The sequence below is a fragment of the Cyanistes caeruleus genome, chromosome 3 (assembly GCF_971803275.1).
Source record: "Cyanistes caeruleus chromosome 3, bCyaCae1.hap1.1, whole genome shotgun sequence".
Lineage (NCBI taxonomy): Eukaryota > Metazoa > Chordata > Aves > Passeriformes > Paridae > Cyanistes > Cyanistes caeruleus.
The window spans coordinates 74,317,316-74,329,776 of record NC_141703.1 but is presented as its reverse complement, the minus strand read 5'-3'; the positions used below and the strand labels follow the sequence as shown (position 1 = coordinate 74,329,776).

The following is a 12,461-nucleotide window of genomic DNA, read 5'->3' as shown; positions in this document are numbered from 1 at the left end:
ACCCTTGCCTGCAGGGTCTCATCTGTTTGGTGCTCTCAGAGCAAGCCTAAGAACTCTGCTCTGTCCAAAATGTGTCTGCACACATGTCCATCTGCCAATTGCACTGTATCTAGGGCACTACTCATCTTAAGGACTTCTTAGATTCAGGTGGCTGCTTTGCTTGAAAGCTTCTTTTACCCAGGCCTTTCATATTTTTAACATCTTTTTGTACATGAACTATTTGGTATGTCAGGAAAGGGTGAAAATAAACACATTCAGTTGCTGTTCTTGGAAATCTCTCTACTTTGAATATATAAATATTAATCACACTAAGATGAGAAAAAGAGAAAATAAGCACAAAAGTAATTGTAATTAAGCGTTTGGGATACAGGAGGAGGAAAAAAACTGAAATTTTGCCATTGTTTTATTATTTTGATTTTATATTAAGTATTCAATAGGCAATGACAGAGAATTTACCTTGCCTCCCTTTTCTAGGTGGGTTATCCAATCAACACATTTTAGACTTGTGGTTCATTTTCTCTCTTTCCACTCATTTCTGACACTCAACTGTGCCAAGATGAACAACAGTTTCACTGAAAGGACCTAAGAATCTTCCTCTCACTTCATTCCTCAGGATATGGGTAGGGTAGGATATTTAAATGTTTAGGTCTTTCTTGTGTGATAAGAGATATGGATTCAAACACTATCGATACTCTGCTGTAAATGTAGAGGATTTCAGATTCCAATGAGAATTTTTTTAAGTTCTCTGCATATCAGAAATTTCCAAATTATTTCCTGGCAGAGGCAAAGACCAAGGAAGCAGAACAATCCAGAGTAGTTAGGCACAATGCAGTTACAATGTAGTCACCTGAGGAGGGATTCACTTGAATTCACCTTTGCTTGTGCTGCAACTCTTCCCCTTGTGTTCAACAGCTTCTACTCCCCAAGGAAGAGAAAAAAGAGTCCCCTGAAGGAAAAAAAGCATATGCACTATTCATTATATGCCTTTTCTCTTTGAAGCGCATAAATTGCTTTTCCTCCCATCCAAAGCCTAGAAAATATCTGTCACAGCTTGAGCATCACAATCTGACCTTTTGCTGTCCTCTTCTGGCTCAGGCTTCTTCTGCCCATGTTTTCTATGTCTCTTAATTCTACATAGCCCCCATGTGTTTAGAACATTTTCTGTTCTCTCAGAGCTCTAATAATACTTTGGTGAGGCTGGAATTCTCAGTGGTACAAACCTCTTATTTATTAGTGGTGGTCCAAAATGGCATTTCCAGGATCCTTGATTTCATCTTGACAGGGAGGACCATGAATCCATTGAATTTTATCACAAAATTTTTATTCACCCAAGACTTAACTGTTCATGAATATTAATGTGGTGATTACAGCATATTTTGCTTTTGTATCTTTTTATTTATTTCTTTTATACACCTAACATTTTCCACATATACACAGCATTATAGAAATCAGTTTTGTGAACATGCCTTTAACTAGTAGCTGTGGTTCAGTCATCTTACAACAATTTTACAATATCATTAAACCTCACTCATAGCTCAGATCTCATTAAATCACAGGCTACCTCACTGATTTAAGAATATAACAATCATTTTCCGTAAACGTAAAATGTATGAAAGAAAGGTTTTCTTCTATTCTATTAAATTTTATTATTAAAAAAGATAATACGTTTAACAGACAGAAGTATTCTATCAAATATTTTATTGTGTCATTAAACCTTAAATATCTTCCTGCTTTCAAGAAATGAGAACAGATTAAGCATTTAGGAGACTTCATAAACAAAGCTTAAAATTCATTCAGCAATTAAGAAACTGAAGAAATAGCTTTTTCATATGTTTTTCCCGTGGGTTCTTTTTTTTTCTTGCACCCATTTACAGCTGAAATAATAGGACTCATTTTAAATGTATATAAATGGAAACAAGCCTAATGTGGGCTTTACTGTGTAGGCTAGGATTCTTTCACAGATATTATTGTCATTCATTATCCAAAGGCCAGCACTGAAAAAAGCAGCTCTGGCTGTGAAGAACAGGAAACTGGAACAGCAAAGCGCAATTACACCTACAACTGTTTAATATAGTCAGAATATAGCCAGGCAATACCCCGTCAAAGTTAGCTCCAGAAAGTTACTGTGATGCTTTATTTCTCATTTTATAACAGCCACTTTTGAGTGACTATAAAATTAATCAGTGCAAAGTTCAGGAGCTTTCAAAATGCGGGTCACTACGTTGTTGAGGAGATTAAGCGACTTTCAAAACTACTTTAAGTCTTTTTAATTAATTTGTCTTCCTTCTGATGGCTCCAGAAAGGGCTGTGAAGAGCAGGATGTAATTGGGGATCACCACCCAAGGCTTAAGTAAACAAATTTATTGCTAAAAGCGGTCACTTCTGACAAGCAAGCCACCCGTCGTGGAGCTGAGCGGGTGTGAGGAGCACACGGATGCGCCGGGCACGGAGCACGGGCAGGGCTCCCTGGGGCTGGCGGGCGTTGGGACCCCGCTTCTGCCTGGGACGGGACCACACGGGAGACAGACGGACATCCTTGAACACAAAGTCACAACCAGGCTCCTCTAGCTAGATAAAAAGAGAAATGCCTTTTGTTGTTGCTGCTGTTGCTTTTGCAGAGGGTTTAACCGAGATAGGACAGTCTTACACATTTTTAGGATAAGAATATTCCAGTATATTGTGAAAGACAGGAATGTTAAAAAGCGCAATATTAATATAGGCCAGATGGTCCTAGGATGTGTTATCAACTCAGTGACTGATTTGGGAAATCTTGATTTTGTATTCATGTATGAAAATTTTGAAATCTGACTTAGGATACCTAAGTTTCATTTTGCATGAGAGTCTGTGTGGCTGAGATGAAAAGGCTCCATTAAGATAGAAATTTGGGGATACAGAGAGGGGACTTGTTTGTTGGAAATATTGTTTCACCCCCGCCAAAAATTATTTTGGTCAAATATCTTACGCAAAATAAATGTCTTGCAAGAAGCAAAAACTGATATGATCACTGTAATAGCCCAGCTCCTATACAAAATAAAATGAAGGGACCACAACATTTCATAACAGTGTAATAGAAAGAGCTAGTGAGATGGCAGGACCTGAATGAGCTTAGGGCAGAGATAATGAATCAAGCTGGGAGTGAGGGAAGCTGGAGAACTGAACAACAAATCCAAAATGTTGTGTCTAATGCCTGATAGGCTGGTAACTAGGAACATTTATTTTGAAAGATTGCATGCTCAGGTAAAGCAGATAAACTCCAAGGAATAGAATTGGAATTGAGAAAATTAATAGAGCTCTGATTGTTTCCGTATCTGAATAAAACAGAAAAGCCAAGACTGAATATTTTGAGAATTGCAGTTCTAAAGGCAGAATAAAATTTGCAGAGATATCTGAAAGACAAACCAGTGAGTTTTCTGAGCAAATTGGCTTTCTTTAATCACTATGCAGTTCCAAAAGGAAAGCAAACAACTTTCAGAGACTATCAAACAGATGTGAAGAATTAAGCTGCAGTACTGAACAGAGATCTGGTGTTTCTCTTTCAGTTAAATCAAAAGCTGAAGAGGACTTTGTATTGTATGGACAATTCTCAGGCAAACAATAATTAGAAGTTATGTATCTGAATAGAGAGATTGAGGTATTTCATTTGAAAAGACGTGTTTAGAACTCAGCTGCATATTTCAGATGTATCTACTGGTTCACTGCATACTAAGTACAAGGGGATATAGACTTAAACCACTAAGATTTAACTACTATACTGTGGGGAATGGTGGTAGTTTAAATTCCAGTGATAACCAGAGGACATTCCGACAGATGCTTAGCGTATGTAATTAGTGTGGGAAGCAGACTCTAAGCAAGAGTCTTTAAAGTTTAAATCTCACAAGGGAAAGATAAAGACTTAATATGAGGGAGAAAAAATGTAGAAAAAGGAAGATCTTACCTGACAGTTTTTTTGGTTGTTAATTGTAATTCTGTCCTGGCTTCCAGTGTTCACAATGAGATTTTTGGTACCATCCTGAGGCAGACACATTTTTCATTCAGGCCTTGATTTCCAGTTGTATGACTGCATAGAGTGAGCTCTTGACAAAAGCATCTTGTGGTGCCTGCAAAGTTGTGTTCCTGTTCTTTCCATGTGCTTCAGACCTCATGTATAGCATACTCCAGAAGAGAAAGCGGTCATTGTTCTAGCTGTATGTAGTTTTAAGAGCACCAAAACCACTTTCACAGGTGCCTCTGATAGCAACCTTAGCTCCATCATTAAATAAATATTGTTGATTGTGATAACTTTATTACTGCTGACAGAATCTTAAAACCCTTCACAAGAAAAGGACACCATGCAAGACTCAAATAGCTTTCCTGTAATATTTTTTTATTTTTATCTTCAGGGCAAACATCTGATAGGGAAGGATTTAGGTTTCAACTGCATTCACCTCTTTAGCTGGCTGGTAAGGGCTTATTGTCAGGAAGCAACTCAGTGTCTTTGCTGATGTGTTCTGTCTACCAGATTCCTCAGCTCTGCCAGGCTCCATGCCCTTGCCAGTGTCCTTGGAATCTTCCTACTGGATATAATTTGAAATACTGGACTTTTTTTTTTTCTTGATACATTATTCAAGGTTAGATTTTTAGACCATTCTATGCAGATCTGTAATAGCAGATAGTTGCTTGTTAGTCCTGTCAATTAGCCATCTATGGTTCAAGAAGATTTGATTTAATTGAATACCATTTGTTTAGTACTCTGTAAGGATGGGAATGTGATATTAATTTACTCTACTCTGGAAGGAAAAATAGATACCCTTTTCCATTTTTTAACTTTCATTTTCAAATAGCTTATCACAGATTTTGACCACATTGCAGAGCTGTCATTTATGAAGTCCGTTGCAGCAGAGTACTTATTTCTTCTGCTGTTTTAGCAGTATCATTTGAAGGACTTTACATATTAGTTGAGCTCAATGTGAAAGATGTCACATTTTTTTAACATCAGTCTAAGTATTTACCTTTAAATAGATCTTGGAGTGAAAAACAGAAAAAATATATAAAATAAATAAAAGGCTTGTACAAGAAGGGAATGAAGATGAGAATGAAAAGTATGACAAATCAAGATCCAGTATTTCACTTTTACTCATTCTGACTCCGAAGATCTTCATCATTGCTGTGTGGTTTTGCTGCCCTTCTGAAGTCTATCCACAGAACCTCTGCCATCTGCCACTACCCTTCTTTCCCTGAGGACCAGATTCCCAGCTGATGCAAAAAGTGAAACCCCAATGATTCCTCTACATGCGACCTGGTTTTGATTCAGACTTTGCCTCAGGGCTGCTTTGTCTACTGTCATCACTCCTGTTGTCAGCCCTGACACAGGCTGAGTTTCTCCCAGAGGCTTGGCAAGGGGTGACCTCAGACATCCTTGCAGAGTTCCATTAGCTTCAAACCAGGTTGCCCTGTAGGACCTGGTTGTAGTTGTGGGACATAAGCTGAAAGCTCTTCAAGAAAAATATTTTATCTCATTATACTCTGAAATTTCATCTACAGAAGCCTCAAGGTGAAATGGAGGTTACAGTCTCACAGCAGTTCTCATTGATTGATTGTTTCACACTTCAGTAATATTACCCCTTTTCTTGACTACTGCTTCCAGAAAATACGTATTATCCTACATTTTTAAAGATTTTAAAGAATGTTCCAGACAACGGCATAATATTAACTACATCTTCAAATGGTCTTCAATCATTCAAGAAATGTGTTTTCTCAGCAGAAATCCACTCTTTGATGCCATTAGTTCACTGTAAACTGATAGACCCAAGGTAATATCAATTTTTTAGCAAAATTACCGATTTTCCTGTGAAATTTGCAACAATGGATGCATCTCCTAATATATCTTTTTTGATACTGGTTTGTAAATACTGCTCTCTATAAATAGCATCTTCAAATGTCTATAAAGAGGAACTAACATAATTTTAAATTATTTTTATTTCATTGCTTTTTCATGCTGTCCCTCTAACTTTAGTTCTTCTCTTCCCATCCTGTTTTAAATTCTCCAAGCTGGGGTAGGAAATAAAGCCCCTTCCATAGGTCTCCTATTTGTTGGTTTCTGACTCAGATTGTGAAGGTCTTCCCTTTCCCCTGAAGGGGAGGGGGAAAGGGATACAACAGATGGTTCTCTCTTTTTGTCTACTTATTTGGTGAGGTCTGCATTTTCTTTTTGGAACATCCTTTCTGATGAGTTAGAAAAAAAAAAGCCTTATCTCTGCAGTATGTTTTACTTTCTGAAGTGGGTTTTCTCTGACAACCCCAGCTGTAGCACTCGTACCACTTTTCTCCTTACTCGGTTTTTAAAAGAGAGAAATTTTTTTGTGAAGTCAGCTTGGCAGCAGTGCTTATTCACTCTTTCTTCATTTGCTGGCCATTTCTCATTACCTGTCTCTTTCTACAATGTGGTGAAGGCATACACAGCACCCTATTTTAGTCCAGAGACTGCAGAACTAATAAAAAAATACATCATTAGGCTGGAAAAATTCTAATAGGAGCTTTCATTAACAAGCAAATGAGACAAGACACAGGATTCATGAATAAAAACCAAGATGCAATATAAAAAAATTAACAATGCAGAATCACTACCTTTAGTCCCTCAACTTCATAAACAGGCATTTGCTTAGTTCTGTTTGCAAAAAGGCTGAGCATATAGCAAGAATAGTAATTTTTATCCCTTATTTTCATGTTTCAATAACCAATGATATTGCATCTGTATGCTACCAGATAACTCACAATACAAATTTTATCCAGAGTGAGGGCAGGGAAGGGCAGGAAGGAAGGCTTGCTGGCATTTCTTCAAATGAGCACTGAAGCATACAATACAGTGTTTAAACCCTTTTATTTTCAGGCATGTAGGAGAAGAGATAATGCATTGGAACTTATTCCAGGAGAAAGCCTGAGACTTCAAAGTCAGCAAAGCAGCATCTTTTGAGCAAAACTGACCATACAGAATGAGTTTAAATTGGCTTCTTACTTTCCTTCATGGGATTTCCTTTTGATCTCGTACCACAAGACCTAAAGACAGATTTATTCTATGATCACACTGGAGCCTAAATCCATTGACTAGTAAAGAGTTTGCAGGGATGCTCCCTGTTCCAAGTAAGCCCTAATCCCTTGAGAATAACATAAAGAATTAATTTTCTGGATTTTTTTCAGGGCAGAACTCTTACAAATTATCCTAGAAAGATTGCCTTCTGGTTGTGCTGAGACATTTCCCATGCTAACCATTTATTATATTTTTTTGTTCTGTATACTTTGCTTCCTTCCTTCCTACCAACAAGTACCCAGGGACCAACTAAATGTGCAATAAAAATCTTAATCTTCTGATTTTTTTTATTTGATTTTACTCAATGAAATATTATTGGCAAGTCACCTTTTTTTGAAGAGAAATTTATACAAAGTTTTGAAAGCCACCTGCTATCCAGCAGAAGAATAGTAAACTGTGAAAGAGTTGCAGCAGTGTTTTTGCTAAAAAACTGTTTTTCCCTCTGACTGTCAAAAAGAAACTTTGCAAAGACAGTCTTTTCTTAGTCACACAGATTTTGGTGATGTTAGCCAAAGAAAGGTTTATGCCTTTCCAGGAAGACTCTCTGATCACTGCTGAAGACACAGGGAGAGGTCAGAATGAAAATGTGAAAGAAAAGTAAACCTTTTTACACCAATTATTTTTTCCATAAAAACAAGATTTTTCTCTCTCTCTTTCTCTGAGGTTTTATAACTGCATTTTAAAGTCTCAGAAATTGTCACAGGTGCTGTCATATTCCAGTAATTTCTAACAATAGCTCAATTTACTAGGTAATAATGCAGTTTAAGGTCTATATCAAAAACAGGGGCCAAAAGAAGACCCTACTTTTGCAAATTATCATGGGAAGATCCAGTACTGTATTCAGAGAAAGTCTAAGGGACACATTCTGAGTGGAAGTCTGTTACGGAAAAAAACAATTGTCATCAAAGACAGTAAGTTTGTAAGGAGATTTCAGACTTCAAGTAAATGTATAAATGTACAGTTTGATTTATAGGTTTTAACATCTTTTTTTTTGCTTTTTTTAAAAAGACATTATTGATATAACATTCCAGTGGCTTAGTGAGAGAACGGAAAAAATCCTGTATCAATTATAACAAAAAGGAAAAAAATACCAAATATTTTAATCACTACTAATTTAAAAGTTATTGTGCTCTTTGGGAAAGTAGCTCAGAGAAAGCTGATTTACAGAAGTGCTCTTGAACTCTTACTGCTGTAAGTGTCTTCCTGCTCTTCAGTTTGGTCTTTAATATGTTTCAGGCACAAGAGATAGTCTTTCTTGCAGAGGTGATATTCAGGGACTGTTTTTCAGCATGTTTTTATTTTTCACCTAAGAATAGCCAGACACTGTTTAAGGAGTAAAGGACCATCAGCAGGACACGACTTACTTTTGACATTACTCGGTGTATGAAGTGCAGAAATTGCACTACTTATAAATGCCACTCAGTTTTTGGTGAAGTGAAGGTAGGTTCTTTCCTCAAGTAATAAGGTTCTAGATGTTTTCCATCAGAAATTATTTTTTATTTTGAAAGCTGTTTTAATTGATAAAACATTTAATTGGTAAAACTACTCCACCCACTAATTTTGCCTTCCTTTGTTCAGTTTTCTACTTCTACCAGCTTTCCTTTTGAAAGCCTGTATTTCTGATTGTAGTTTTTCTTATTTATCTGTTATCTTACTTGCTTTAGATTGAATGCCTATCTCTTCATTCCAGAAAAGTTCCTGCCTGAAACAACTACACACACAAAAGGAGGAGGGAATTTATTATGGGAACTTGGAATACTTCCATCATAATCAGAATAGGGATTCCCACCTCTTCTGTTAAAATGTAATTACCTCACCACAGACAATATGCCTCATTTTTGTCTAGCTTGCTATCTATGCCTTTTTAAATTTTAATAAAATAAAAACCTAAGTAGGTTATTTTTATTAGCTTGCTTTTTTTTTTTTTTTTGCTTTATTTATTCAAACTCTGAGCATGTTATTTTTATTACCTTGTGGATGCTTTTTGCTTTATTTACTATGGATTTTAAATTTTCTTTTCAAGCATTAAGGTGCATCACAGTACAGAAGCAGGCCTTGTTATAAGCATGCACAAGTTTATTGACAGTTCAGGATCAGTGCTGTTCTCATCTTGATTCGGCAGAGTGGGTACCTTTTATTGTATTTATGATATTATAAAAAATAGTATTTTCTCAGCTTATTATGAAACCCACTCAATAGCTTAGAGACAAGAAAGGAGCTCAGCCTAAATGTTCCTGAACACTCTGAGCCTCTGCCCCCAGTATATTGTGGGATACTTATTTGTGTCTCTGCTCTGATCAATTTGTGTGACCTCACAATAGTAAGGTGAGCAATCTCTAAGGTGAGGGATTTCTGGTAATACCAAGGAGCTTCAGAGACTTGAGGAAAAAACAAAAACAAAATTGTATCTGAGATAGTGTTGTTCCCATAAAAAATGCCACAGTCATCTGATAACAGATATTTTCCTTTTTCTTCACTTTAGGCTGCATGGTGCACAGAAACAAATGAAGTTCTTCTCCATGAAAATTAGACCCAAATACCTGTAGCCTTTTACAAAAATTACCCTGCTACAAGCCTTCCCCAACTACTTACATTTGGAGTTGTGCAATGTCCTCTCCTCAGAAGGTCAGCTTCAGCTCCCACTCCTAGGGGAGTTATTCTTGTCACATGAATGCTTATGCTTTGCTAACTTTTGTACTGACTGTTGAAAGGCAATTTGCAGGCAGTGCAAAACAAAGCTCTGATTAACACAGTTGTTATGATTTGAGCCAAGAAAGCCTGCTGGAAGTTTTCCCCTTTCATTTTTGTTCGCTTTTGGACTGTGTCCTTAGGAAAAGCAAGCACCATTTCCAGTGAGTTTAGATGATACCTATATTTAACACTTCTGTCAAACTGCTATATTGAGATCCCGACACCCTTTAACTGTTTATGTAAGACAAATTACTGGATGCTAGCTGCAAGATAATGGGCCCTTTAAACAGACTAAAGCAATGCCCTCTAATTTGACTAAATAAAAACCCTGTAAAGCAGTGTCAATTAAATGGCTCTAAATGTCTTGTCTAAATCTTTCCATGCACAACCACATCTGAAATATGCCTCATAAAAAATTATGAGGATCAAAAGAAACTGATGAAAATTTTAAAAACCCCATTCTTTTATAAGAATTTTTCCTAAGAAAATGCCATTTATCTCCTTTCCAGAAATAGAAAGCCAAAATACTAGCCCATCATCAATAATGGTGGAAATCCAGCTCACTTGACACTTCCTTAATTTTGAATATGGTGAAAAGAGAATATAGGAAAGAAAATTGATTAATTTCATGAGAAGAGGCCTGAAATATTATGTAGAGGTGTCAGTATCAATGTGTTACAGCTGCCATGTAGAGCTCTGGGCTAACAGATTAGATCTAAATAGATTGTGTCAGCAGTGGGCTTCCAAAGTGAGATTCATGCTCTTTTCTGGATTCTCAAGGAGTGGTCCATGGAGATGCTGAAGCTTCACCTTAGATGAAACTAAACTGGAAGAGGAGCTCCAGGAGAATGGCTGGTGCACTCATTCTGTCAACCAATGGTCACTCAATCCATCAGGCTAAAGAAGAATTAGTCTGAAGTAAAGAAAGAAAAAACAACAAAAAGCTTCCCCCCCACAAAAAAAAACCCAAAACAAATGAACAACCCCGCTCCTCTGCAAAAAACCCAACTCTCCAGAATTTCACTGCCGGTTGTTTTCCTTACAGATGGTGTAATCCATGCCTCAACAGTGAACAAACATTTTCTTTCATCATGCATGATGCCAAAATTGAATTAAAAAAGAAATTACTAAAAATGAATAACAGCTTTAAGTCTAAATAAAAAAGTTTGACTGCCCAAGATGACCATAAAAAAATGAGATTTCTGCACACCCTCTGCCTGTGCATTATTCAGGTAAACACTATGCTTAGCACCAACAAAAGGGATTTGGGTTTCCCTGGGTTTTTTAGTTTTGACCTGGTAAAATTTAGTCATTATGGTAAGAAATAAATGCATACAACTAATCAGAAAATCTATATATATAATGCATATGTACTTGTCCACTGATGGCCAAGAGTTGAAACATGTTCTACCCACCAGGAATAAAGAAGAAAATCACCCGCAATATTTTATACCTCAGGCAGCTTTTATTTTCAACTTTTGAACTCCTTTTTTCATTGCTGCCTCTGAGGAAAACCTTGCCTCACAGCAATGTAAGGTAAAAAGGGAATGGCAGCTTGAAACAAGAGAGGATTGCCACTTCTCATCATAAGTCTGCCAAGTTGACAGCCAGAAAATATTACCAGCTAGAGAATTGTCCTTGGAGTGGTGTTTTGGTCTCCTTCACCATGAGCACACGTGCAAGCATTGTACTAGAATGCATTAATTTAATTTAATCTTTTAATGTGTTGTATTTGTTTGAGCTCAAGTGATATCCATGGACTCAGTGTATGTCTCAAGAACTCTCCAGTCATTTTTATGAGTGACCTGCTCATGTTACAGACATTCTTGCAAAGCATGAAATTTTCCAGACGAAACCTCAAGTGAACTGTTCCCATTATGGTTCAGTAAATGCCTCCCAGATTCTTCCACACAGAAGAAACCTCATTTCTTCCTTTGGAGTTCTTTACATAGTCTGTTTGCAAGTGTTTTTTCATTTACATACCATTCAAATTTTGTTCTTCAGGTGTAATTCTTAAGCCAAGTAACTTCCTTAAAAATAATGAACAACTACTTGAGAAAAATTTTCATCTTTTCAGGGAGTTCTGGAGAAAAATTGTGTCTTTACCAAGAGGAAAATTCTGTAGGCATGTACAATATAGCAAAAAAAGTAAAAATAGCCAAATAAAAAACCAAACAAAAATAAACCAGTAGAAGCAAACAAGTCAGAAGGTAGGCAACATTTTGTCAGGAGGCTGATATAATTAAGCTCTTTGGAAGAACATGTGCCTGAGTAATTGTCTGAGTAAGGGGAATAGTCTCTCTCAAACAGTCAACATTTTCAGAGTCCAGAGTGTCCTGACTCATGTGAAGTTTTGGGCCTGACAAATCAGACTCAAAGTTTTATGTTTCAAGGTTGTATAAAGAAATAACATTTTTCTATCATTTTCTCTTTTTGCAAAACTTACACCTTAATGAAATTCATGACACAAGAGAAACTGTTGTTGCTCCTTTATAAAAAATTAAACTTTGGTGGTTAAATTTTGGTGATAAAATTCAAACTTAGATGATAAATTCTGGTGGATATTAGCCATATGCAACATAGGTTTCTCCCACATCACTGTTCTGAATCTCAGAAAAGATAAAACCCTCAACACAGAGCTTGCTGTTGCATCATGGAAGATGAAATATCTAGCAAATATTGCAGAGGACTGCATGCAGTATACATT

The 12,461-nt window shown here is 36.7% G+C and overlaps 1 long non-coding RNA gene across 2 annotated transcripts; it reads right to left on the bottom strand.

The window, feature by feature from the left end:
* Positions 1-1,374: 1,374 nt before the first annotated feature.
* On the bottom strand, positions 1,375-9,738 carry LOC147654257 (uncharacterized). 2 transcript variants are annotated; one of them, XR_015284797.1, is made up of 3 exons: positions 9,656-9,738; positions 3,935-5,775; positions 1,375-2,568 (listed from the first exon to the last, which is right to left on the bottom strand). It is a non-coding gene; the product is annotated as an uncharacterized LOC147654257 (long non-coding RNA). The 2 variants fall into 2 exon arrangements; XR_015284796.1 differs by having other exon boundaries at positions 3,935-6,467; positions 9,656-9,730.
* Between the last annotated feature and the right edge of the window lie 2,723 nt (positions 9,739-12,461).